This window comes from Salmo salar, chromosome ssa02 (genome assembly GCF_905237065.1).
Source record: "Salmo salar chromosome ssa02, Ssal_v3.1, whole genome shotgun sequence".
Lineage (NCBI taxonomy): Eukaryota > Metazoa > Chordata > Actinopteri > Salmoniformes > Salmonidae > Salmo > Salmo salar.
The window spans coordinates 40,803,980-40,816,214 of NC_059443.1; the positions used below are offsets into that span (position 1 = coordinate 40,803,980).

At 40.4% G+C, this 12,235-nt stretch overlaps 1 long non-coding RNA gene across 1 annotated transcript; it reads right to left on the bottom strand.

Annotated features, from left to right (window-relative positions):
- Positions 1–8,576: 8,576 nt before the first annotated feature.
- Positions 8,577–9,367, bottom strand: LOC106584618 (uncharacterized). The gene is made up of 3 exons (XR_001323787.2): positions 9,216–9,367; positions 9,083–9,141; positions 8,577–8,985 (listed from the first exon to the last, which is right to left on the bottom strand). It is a non-coding gene; the product is annotated as an uncharacterized lncRNA (long non-coding RNA).
- Between the last annotated feature and the right edge of the window lie 2,868 nt (positions 9,368–12,235).

The following is a 12,235-nucleotide window of genomic DNA, read 5'->3' on the forward strand; positions in this document are numbered from 1 at the left end:
GTGGTGGGGCACATAACAGGAGAGATAGGGAAGTCAAGTTAAACGCTTTGAGATAGATTAATGAGTCAAATCTCACATAATGGAGTCAGATGCTCGATGTTATGTGCATTTGTCCACAAGAGATTAATAAATTAGTCAAACTATTTGAAATAAAGATTATTATATTTTAATTTTGAGTATTTCGAATTGTCACAGGTGTCAATTGTCACAGCCTTCTTCAAAGAAAGGCACGCTAATCCAACTCTTGTGGAGGACAAATTTGACATTTGAGAGCTGGAAAGTAAATTAAAGACTGTCAAATTGATATAATTGATTATTATGTTGTCTTATAAGGGCACAAGGCGAGACCCAGATGCAGATAGTAAGAGTCTTTGAAGTTTGTTCAATCCAAAAAGAGGTAAACAAAAGAATGGTCGTGTACAGGCAAAAGCTCAAAAACAGTTCAGGGTGCAGGAGGTACCGAAGGGCAGACAGGCTCGAGGTCAGGGCAAGCAGAATGGTCAGGCAGGCGGGAATGGAGTCCAGAAAATAGGCAAGGGTCAAAACCGGGAGGACAAGCAAAAAGAGAATAGAAACTGTGTACGGAAAAACACACTGGTTGACTTGAAACTGGCACAGAGAGACAGGAAACACAGGGATAAATACACCAGGGAAAATAACACCTGGAGGGGGTGGAGACAATCACAAGGACAGGTGAAACAGATCAGTGTGTGACATCTACAGATATCCATGCATTACTTGAGAATGGTTTTGTTTTGAGCTCTTTCATAGAACATTCTGTAAAATGTAGGCATATAAAAGCACCTCTTAAAGCTTTCTCTGAAGGCAACCATTTTGGGTTCCATGCAGTCTTTTTGAAGAAATGATTGAGGTGTGATCGAGTGTTCTGAGAAGATATGTTGTTCGTGCTCCAAGCATCATATTGAGCCCGTCTTCCTAAGCCAAAGGTGATTGTTTTCTGTTGTGTATTCAAATTGCAATACTACTGTATGTGCTTAATTAAAAGAAGTGGCGACTGAGAACAGAATCGTCCCTGGCATTTCTAACACACCAGCCCATTTTCTTCCCCCTTGAGGCCCCCATTATTAGCCAAATAATGATAATTTAGAAAAAATAACAGGTTAGACAGGCCTAACAATGGACCAGCTTAAAAGCAGTGGCTGACTGTTTTCCCTCCCTTTTTTTGTCAGATAGGTTGTTCATCCCTGTTTTTGGTTAGCTTTTGTGAACTCGGTCATTAACAAGTCAAGTACCTGTGAAAGCACAGTTGCAGTGGTTGTTAGATCTATCCAGTGGAAATAACTGCCGTTTCCTGTTATCTACTTCTTACAAGCAAACCCTTATAAATGGCAGCCAAAAACCTGTTCTGAGCTCTTTCATAGAAAAGCTCTAACAATGGAAATACATGTCCACACCCACACACACACACATGCCGGGGCAGGCGGGAGAAGGTGAGATCAGATGGGAGCATTCTAGTCAATTTTATTTCAAAAAAATTATTTAACTAATGATCTTTTGTAGAAAACATATCAATACACTCCTAACAACATAAACATGACGAAAAACTTATATTCAAACAAATAAGCCTCACCTATTAAAATAGCAATTCACTTTTATCTTTATCAAATTTGACACTCTCTCATTGCCCCCATATAATAACTCCTCACTTGTTCTTCTTAACGCTACAGTTAAAGCCTCCTCCTGCATGCCTCCGGAGTCAATCCTCTCTGGTATGGCCTGGTAAAAGGCTGCTATATTTGCTCCCAAAGAGAAAAATCTGAAGACAAATAGGAATGAGGTATTAGAACTATTGACTGGCCATTAAAGCTCTTCCTCTTCGTCACATTAAGACAATATTTTTCATAAAGAAACATGGCTTCAGATTCCAGTAATATTGTACAGAACACCAATATCTCAACCCTGATAGAAACCTAAACATTTTGAAATCCGTTCATATGCAAAGTTTTACTGCAAACAAAAAACACACATTTTCATAAATAACTGTTTAGCAAATACATTCAAATGGAACTTATAGTGCATGAGACTATGTTGCATTTCTACAGTTCCCTTATCTAGGAACAACATAAGAGTTTAATATGACCTCCTGTTCTTGAGTTTCCTCCATTTTAAGCTATATACACCACTGTCTTCTCCAATGTGTTGTGGCCCCTCTCTGTCTGTCTAACCTTTTGTTGCTTTGCTAATAGAAACAGCTCTTAAATGTGATTGTAAACTGTGCCTTGACCCTCAAGGGCACTCGGAGCCAGTCGCCATGTCACGTTTATTAGCTTATTAAGTTGTAAAATGATTTTGTGTCGGAGGCCTCGGTTTCAAACATAAAGGCTCACCCACTCAACTTTTCATCTAACTACCATATCCCCGCTCTCCCACTCTCCTGCGTCCTCACAAACCATAATGAAACCTAACTGTTAATCAGAGGGCACAAGAGAGAGAATTAAAGGAATGCATAACCAAGTCATTGGGTGAAAATCAACAGAGAAAAGAGAAGTAGACACTAATTAAAAATGCATTAACTGATTATCGTGCAGTTGACATATTTTGCTTGATCATTTTCTTTAATCAGCGTTAATGAACGGTGTGCTCTCAATCTACTGGGTGTACATGTTACATCTCAGTAAAATTAGCTCGGGGCCCCAAGTGAACCCGGACTGATGATGAACCATCCTCGCTTGATTGGGAATCCTGTGTATGTACTCTATTTTACTGCTCACTGACTGTCTCTCCCCTTTAGCTTCTTACGCAAGTTAACAGAGACTCACCCAAAATGAGACATTGCAGGGTAAATATTCGGCACCGTATCTTTTCCAGGACCCTTTTCTGGTGAAATACACGGAGTGTACAAAACATCCCTGTGGAATGCTTTCGACACCTTGTAGAGTCCAGGCCCTGATGAACTGAGGCTGTTCTGAGGGCAGAAAGGGGTACAACTCAATATGAGGACAGTGTTCCTAATGTTTTGTACACTCAGTGTATATTGGTAATAGATACATGTCAAAGCTCTTATTGCAGTGGGTAATGAACCCATAATGTATTCAAGATAAACCCCTACACATTTGAAGCTCCCCTCATGGATTTACCTTTACATTTTTACTATACAACATCTAAAATATGTGATTCACTTGTTTGACATCAACACATAGTTTGTCCCCCCGACCCCTGCTGCTTGGCTGGTATAGTGTTTTTGAAGTGGCAATAGTTAGAGGAAATAGGACTGTGGCTGCATGCACTTCATAGCTGTCTCTGAGAAGCTTGGGGATAGAAATGGGGAGGGTGAAAGAGAGGGAGGGAGGGTCAGACAGGCTCAGACTCACGCTCCTGCTCCTTACATGCACCCAATCCACTCCTATCTAGTACCTGTCAACCGCTGGCCGCAAAATGGAATTGACTATTGATTTCCCTCTTACCACAGGTCAGTGGCACTGGCAGCCTAGTGGGCTCACAGAAAGAGGCTGCTGTGGGAGGGAGGACAAGAGGAGGAGAGAGGGGACGAGGGAGGTAGGGAGTGAGGGATGGATGGGGGGGATAACCACAGTCTTATTAACCACACTGTGCCTCCTGGGATTGTGTGTTAAGATAATTACGTTTGAAGAGGTGTTTGAGGGTTTGTCGACATGATCCAGGAAAGATAAGGCGCATTCAAAGAGTCAAATATGTCAGAGAATGTTGCCCAAAACCAGAGCAACAATGACTGATTACAACACGAAACGGACTTCAAATGTTCAGACAGGTTAAAGATGGATTTTTAAGCCTTGAGACAATTGAGACATGGATTGTATATGTGTGTCATTCAGAGGGTGAATGGGCAAGACACAAAATGTAAGTGCCTTTGAACGGGGTATGGTAGTAGGTGCCAGGCGCACCGGTTTGAGTCAAAAACTGCAATGCTGCTGGGTTTTTCACTTTCAACAGTTTCCCGTGAGTGTCAAGAATGGTCCACCACCTAAACGACATCCAGCCAAACTTGACACAACTGTGGTAAGCATTGGAGTCAACATGGGCCATTATCCCTGTGGAATGCTTTCAACACCTTGTAGAGTCCATGCCCCAACAAATTGAGGCTGTTTTGAGGACAAAACTCAATATTAGGAAGGTGTTCCTAGTGTTTGGTATACTCAGTGTATATGGCCCATATAAATTCCACCAGCGTCCAAATGGCACCCGATTTTCTATATAATGTAATACCTTTGACCAGGGCCCATGAGGCTCTGGTCAAAAGTATTGCACTATTTAAGGAATAGGATGCCATTTGGGACGCAGCCTCCTTCTCAGGCAATGTCCACTCGTGTGCCTGCCCAGAGTAGAAAATACAACATCCTTTACATAATAAGCTCTGTCTATAATGTTGTCCTTTCCTTTCCCTAGTTATGGGAATGAGAGGTGCTCCACTGGAGGGCTTGGAGAGCCTGTCACCTCTCTGGAAATACATACACACAAACACACACTAGAGCGAGTGTGCACGCACACACACACACACACACACACACACACACACACACACACACACACACACACACACACATACATACATACACACAGAGAGCATGAGTCACATGGTGGGTGAGAGTGAGTCACAGTATTAGTCAAGAGTGTTTGTCGTGTTTGTGAAACAAGTGTGCTTAATTAGACTCCCTCAGGTTAGGCAGAGGTTGGCTCCAACAGCCCCAATGTAGTCTCTCCTTGTGATGTACGAGGGAACCGGGTCATTAATTCATTGACCGAGAGGAAACAGATGCATACCGGTGGTGTCGTATAGTAAATACTGTATGGTGCTAATATCGCTGTGAGATTGATTAGACAATTAGTAGTTGATGATTCATTTTCTTTGCTGTGTCTTATGTGTCGTTCCAGGGATACTCTGTCTCTGTGACAGTGTAGCTGTTGTCACACTTCAATTAAAGAATGTGAAGTCTATGCCCCCACATGCATGATAGGTTGAGGCACAGGTACAAAAGTTTGATGAGATGATATTGTGAGTGACAATTAAGAGGTTCATAAAAAAATGTGTCATCAAAATACTGTAGGTATAATTAAGAATGTAGTCTTCCATGAGAGCTTTAACATGGGGTAGCTGGCCAGCGTATACAAAATATTTGGCTTCTGGGTGCAGAGATGATAAAGCATGTAACTCTCAGCCAGGTGAACCTTCACCAGGTGTATTCCACTGAGTTATCCCACCTAGTGGATGATAGGTCCCTCCCCCCTTCACGCCTGCCCACACACCACCCATTTGACACAAGATGTATTACCACACTCTCCTGCTCACCCCTACTTTAAAAAACCCACTTAATTGCTTCACTTTGCTCTGTCACTTACTTTTCTATCTGCTTTCTGGACGAGCATTCATAGCTGGCTCTCTTTGCACATCTGAGATTGATTTATGGCGCGTTCTGTGTAACCTTATCTGTCTCTCCCTCTTTGCACTCCTCAAACTGCCTTTCAGGGAGAGATGAAAGCTGGGAGTGACATGTGCGGTCCTTTCACTGAAGGCAAAGGGAATGGAAGCCTTGCTTTAATTAATCACACCAATGGCACATTCAATTGGTTTTCTCATGCCTGCTCTCCATTCAAAAAGGCAGAAAGAAATGTGCATACTGTATATTGTCCTAAATGTCACTATATTGTCCAGGATCTACTGAACATATGGCCAGTGGGAAGTGGACTTACATCAACAGAAAACCAAATTTGAGGTCTGAAAAAAAAGTGGCAAAGTTTGATTTTGGAATGTCATGTCCCTTTAACATGTTGTAAACTGCCTATACAGTGAATTCAAACATCTTGAAATACCGTAAGATATTTCCAAAGAACTCTACAAAGCAAATTAATGTATGCCTTAGTTCAAATGTTAAAAGTCAGAAAACACACCTTGAGTCTTTGAAAGATCAAGTATACTTGGTGAAATTATCATAATCCTGTTAGTATAACAAGAGACTGAGATTATGGTATTTGCCAGGGGGTAAAATGTTTGATTCACAGCACTGGTTGGACAGCAGTGCAATCCAATATGACACCAGCTTGCTTGCACCAATAGATGGCACTCTGGTAGCAGCAAGCCTTCTGAGATCAGTAAGCTTGGACACGTTTGACAGTAGATCATGTGAGTCCTACAGCAAATAAACTTGAGGTTAATGAAGTGTAGGCAGAGAGGAAGAGGCTAAGAGAGAGGATGTACTCTGCTCAAATTCTGCACACATTAAGCAGATCGTGAATTATTAAGCAAGTGAGGAGTTTTTGTATGGGGGCCAATGAGAGTGTTGAATTTAGTCAAGATAATAATGTATTGCTATTTTGATGTGACACTTATTCGATTTAATATACGTTTTGCACTGCTTGGCTTGTTACGAGTGTACAGGTATAAGTGTGATGCACATGATATCCTGGCAACTTTGGGGACAATAAGTAGACCAGAGCCAGCTGTTCCTTCTCTCATGTTAGCATCGCAGATATAGAGTACCACAGTATGAGTCATAATACCCATAAAACCTAGCGGTCAAATAGGGAAATGGTTCAAATCGTTTCTCCACCATTCATTTTTCCCATAGGGGATTTTAGAAACACTTAAAATAAGGCTGTGTTTCGTGTAGGCTTACCCTGGCGTGACGTTTTGATAACCGTGTAAATCTCTCTAGGTCTAGGGCAAGGTGACTTTTATCAATGTATTCACCTGTATTTATCCCCCAAAAAGGAAATCCTAATTAGCTGCAAATATGGCTATCAGAAAGAACTACAAATGCAATGATGATCTGGACGAGACTGCAAAATCGAGGCAAAGGTAAGAATCTCTGAATTAACTATCTAATCAGTGATGCGCAAAGTACCCAGTTACCATACTTGAGTAAAGATACCTTAATAGAACATGACTCAGGTAAAATTTAAAGTCACCCAGTAAAATACTACTTGAGTAAAAGTCTAAAAGTATTTGGTTAATATACTTAAGTATCACAAGTCAATGTAATTGCTAAAATATACTTAAGTATCAAAAGTAAAAGTATAAATGATTTCTAACTCCTTATGCAATCCAGACACCACAGTTCTCTAGATTTGTTTACATTTACAGATAGCCAGGGGCACACTTCAACACTCAGACATAATTTACAAACGAAGCAAACAAAGTGTTTAGTGAGTCTGCCAGATCAAAGGAGGAAGTGTGTGAATTGGACCATTTTCCTGTTCAGCTAAGCATTCAAAATGTAATGAGCACTTTTGGGTGTCAGGGAAAATGTATGGAGTAAAAAGTACATGATTTTCTTTAGGAATGTAGTGAAATAAGTTGTCAAAAATATAAAGTACGGATACCCCCAAAACAGGACTTAAGTAGTACTTTTCCTTACTTATTTTACAACCACTATCTAATATTAGCTAAATGTAGCAATGAATAAATTGGCTACATATCTTTAAATGGACAATTCTATGAACTGTCTTGTGCAAGTTTTAAATTGACACAATAGCTGTTAGCAAAGATGTCAGCTAGAGATGACGTGTATGAGCTTGCAGGGATTTGCATGTCTACTTTGATAAAAATGGTATTATCGAACCAGAGTAAATAGAGTCGAATATATTGATAAGTCACCTTGTCCGAGAGAGATTTACAAGGTTATCATAATGTCACACCAGGGTAAGCCTACACAAAACACAGTCCTTATTAAGTGATTCTAAAATGGGAAAAATGAATGGTGGAAAAACAATTGGAACCATTCCCTGTTTGACCGCTAGGTTTTATGGGTATTATGACACCTCCACTGTGAGGCTCTAATATGGAGAAACTGTAAGCTCACATAGGAAAGCATGCTCACGCAAGAGAAGGAACACCCACTTACCGGAATATATATATATTTAAACAGCTTAGGTGAACCATTTTCATTTATCCACAATCTTTGGTGTAGGCGTCACATTTATTTAGAGACAACCTCTGGTTGAGTTTCTATCAAATTGGTTTACAGGGACATAATCACTTAAGAGGTAATCAAAAGTTGTAGGTCAAAAGCAAACTGAACAATTTAACAAAATGACATCTTCTGTTCAAAGTATATTTTAAACAACACTTCTGGTGCATTGCTTACTGCTGGATAACTGGTCTTAAACCAAAATTCTATAAATGTAGCACATTGTTATTCTTTACTTGGTCTATCAGTTGAATGTTGTCAAGTAATAATATATCTCAAAAACAGACATTTTATTTGAAGGATAAACACTGGACAGTGGGGGAAGAGCCATAACCAAATAGTGATGTCATGGATAAGTAAATGCACTGGAATTCAAACACAGCTTACATGTTTTGCCCTTAAAAGTGCACAAGGTTACCGATTTGCTCACCACTGGTATGTTTGGCTCCTCAGACAAAGGTGGTTTGCAAAGGAAAGTTTGTCCGTTACAATCTTAACCAACAGAATCCTGTTTTTTGTGACACTTCATTTTCAGCTCTTTGATGACAGAATGGACAACCCCAGGGCCTGGGACTCATCAGCTCGGGGGCTGATGAGTCCACTCTAGGATGGTGGAGAGGATAAGTCTCTGTGGCCAGGACCATAGAATACTTTTTCCATAGGGTACAGCACCTCTGCTCTGGGGTCGCGAAACCACACTCTGGGCTGTTCTACGTCTGCTGGGGACAGGCTGAACTACAACAGGATTATAGTAACCTCGAATGGCTGCTTTCTCCGAGTACTCAAACTGACCAGGGGCTACCATTACATTTGATCGAGGCGCAGAATTCTCGACCTGCTCAAAGTTGGGCTTGTGGCTGCTAACAAGTTCTCCCTTGGGAGTGTAGACAGAATGCCTGACAGAGGAGTCAGCCAAACTGGGATCAGAACCGTGATAGTTTAATGTAGACGGTTTGGGTTGAAAGCCTCTGGCAAAGACTTGTCCATAGGCCCAGTCAGTTGGATGGCCTATGGCGTGTTGGTCGAAGATTGTAAGGGACAAACTGGGTCCTAAGGAGGTCCAAACCCAGGGCAGCTGCTCAGGCTAGTGAAAAGACAGCATCAAAACAGAAATGCTAGTGTAAGTATCTTACGCCAAAATATGACATTAAGCAACTACATTGAGGACATGCACAGAGTACCTCTTGCCATGTTGTCACACCAGGAACCTCCAGCAAAGACAGTGCCAATCAAAAGGACACTGCAAGAGATAAAGACATTCAATACAAATGCATGATCTAGGAAGAAACATTTTTAAAGAGCCACAAATTTTACCTTAGATATATGGGCAGAGGTCGATGCATTGTTTCAGTGGTATCGACCCAAACAACCTGATGACCAAATGATTCAAGCACCTTACAACCTCTTGACATGCAGCCACTACCCTGCCCTTCTTGATGAACTAATTATGAACAGCTGGTTGTCATGGAGACCGAACCCAAACATTTCATGTACTCAACCATTAGGCAAATTGCTTCATTACACCAGCTGATTAGATAGAAATGTCTGCTCAGCAGCAGTATTGTGGTGGTTTAACCCATCGATATTAAACAGTGTTCTATATATATGTGGTTTAACCGTCCATTTTTGTTGCATGCAAGTTTTTTTTATTTTTTATTATTATTTATTTATTTATTTCACCTTTATTTAACCCGGTAGGCAAGTTGAGAACAAATTCTCATTTACAACTGCGACCTGGCCAAGATAAAGCAAAGCAGTTCAACACATATAACAACACAGTTACACATGGAGTAAAGCAAACATACAGTCAATAATACAGTAGAAAAATAAGTCTATATACAATGTGAGCAAATGAGGTGAGATAAGGGAGGTAAAGGCAAAAAAGGCCATGGTGGCGAAGTAAATACAATTTAGCAATTAAAACACTGGAATGGTAGAAGTAAGTAAGCTGTAAAGCATGAATTGAATTGAACAGGTCTTTTGAATGTGGAATGTTACAATCTTTACGTAGTCAGGAAAAAAATGATAAAACGAATCCGATAAAAATGATCATTATTACAGACTATGGCTGTGTTTACACAGGCAGCCCAATTCTGATATTTTTCCACTAATTGGTCTTTTGACCAATCACATCAGCTCTTTTCACATAAAAGATTTTTCAGAGCTGATCTGATTTGGTCAAAAGACCAATTAGTGGAACAAAATATAAGAATTGGGCTGCCTGTCTAAACGCAGCCAAAGCATCTCAGCTGAACTAAGATCAGTTTAGCTTTTAATTTCAGAATGAATAATGTGAATACGGCCATGACTTTCATATTCAAATTGGTAAGAATGAGGTAAAAAGCTGAGTAATCATAGGTGCGCACAATTTTCATAATTCCCAAATATACACCATTTCTCAATTTTTGTTACCATGGCAATGTGATGTGATCCACAAGCTTCCTATGACAGTGCTTTCCTATACCTTGTGTAGATGCAGCAATTGCATTTTGTAATTAAATGGACGGAAAATCATGATAATCTACAATTTAGAAATATTAGACTTAAAGACCCATAATCGCCTCAGATGAAATGAACGACAGATGACCTCCCCCCACTTGCAAGATATATTTGGTAACAGCATGTCAGTAAAAAAATATTGTTTCAAATAAAGGTCACATTAAAGCCTTGTTTTGGTGTTACTTCAGCGACTTGGGAAGACTGTATAAATGTAATATGAGAAAAAAAAACATGATTAATTTTATTTCATTAAAGGGAAGAAAATACTTTGCTTTGACTCGTGCAGTGTGGGGATATCTGACGATAAAGCTAAGTAGACCAGCAGAGGCATTTAATAATTCACCCAAATTATTTCTGTCAGGACTGACAAGCTAAACGGCGGCTTGATTTAATTCTGTAATTGCACGTTCACCTTTACCCTAGACCCATACTTTGGTAATTAATAGGGCTTACCGTTATTTGAAATGTGGCACCGCAGGTAATGGAATTCAAATTGAAGATGATATGAAACCAAGGATGTGAACGCTTGCTGAGGCAAGGAGCTCACATTTCTCCTGGCCGGGGTGTCACTGGGGAAGAGATGTTGCCAAATCTAATGGAGCAACCTTTGGAGGGACCAAGGACGGCCTACAGGATTGTTCCTTTATAATCAGAAAGCATATTTACATTGCCATAGGTTAGATTGACTGTACCTACATTACTCTGTGTTAATAGGAATATGTTCTTAAAGGGATAGTTCAGGATTTTGGCAAATAAGCCCTTTATTTACTTCCCCAGAGTCAGATGAACTTGTGGATACCATTTTTATGTCTCTGCATGCAGATTTCTTACTAGCGTTTGCACAATTGCAAACTAGTGTTAGCACAATGACTGGAAGTCTATAGTAACTGCTAGCATGCAAGTAGATACCATAGACGTCCAGTCATTGCGCTAACACTAGTTAGCATTGGCTTGCGAAACTACCTCTAATTTCCTTCATACTGGATACAGTGACATAAAAATGGTATTCATGTATTCATCTGACTCTATGGAAGAAGATAGATAAAGGGCTTCATTGCCAAAATCCCGAAGTATCCCTTTAATTGACTTGCCTGGTTCTTAAATGAACTTGCCTGGTTAAATAAAGGAAAAATAAATGTGTATTCAAAAGTATAGCCCAAACCAACTTCAAACTTAAGTATCCTTGTGAAGGAGGGAAAAAAGAAAGTAAATTGTTTCACCTTCAGACTGCTTTCCCTTCTTTCCCTCAAACTTGTGATTGGTGGACAGTGTTAACACAATTCATATCCCAAGTGGAGGTATAGCGAGGGGGCTTATTTCACCGACATTCCTGCATGAGCTTGGCTAAGCCCTTTGGGGATACAGTGTCAGCCGTGGAGGGTTGAAGCTGGTCCCCACACTCGGGCCCCCCTGGCCTCTGTCTCGCCTCTGGGGACCAATTTGTGGCTAGCCGGGCTATTCGATGCCACCTCCACAGGATTGGCCCTGGAAGACACTTAGACCCATACTTCTCTGGTTAACCACCAGTCGACAACCAACCACATCTATTATGCAAATAAAAAATAAAGGACTGTAACTGGACTGTATAGGGCGCCAAGTAAAACCCTAAACTCTCGATTAGAAACATAATTATAACTCTCTATCAGAGGTTTGTTTTCGGCTAATTTTCCTAAACCCATGTTAATGTGTATGAAAATCAATTAGGCCTTATAATACGCTGTCCTCTGAGGATTGAAACACATCAAAGCCCATAAGCACACAGTCCAATTATGAGTGTTTACTGTGTGTATTGAATTGCTGAACATTGCCCTCTTAAGCCCCAATCCCTGAATCAG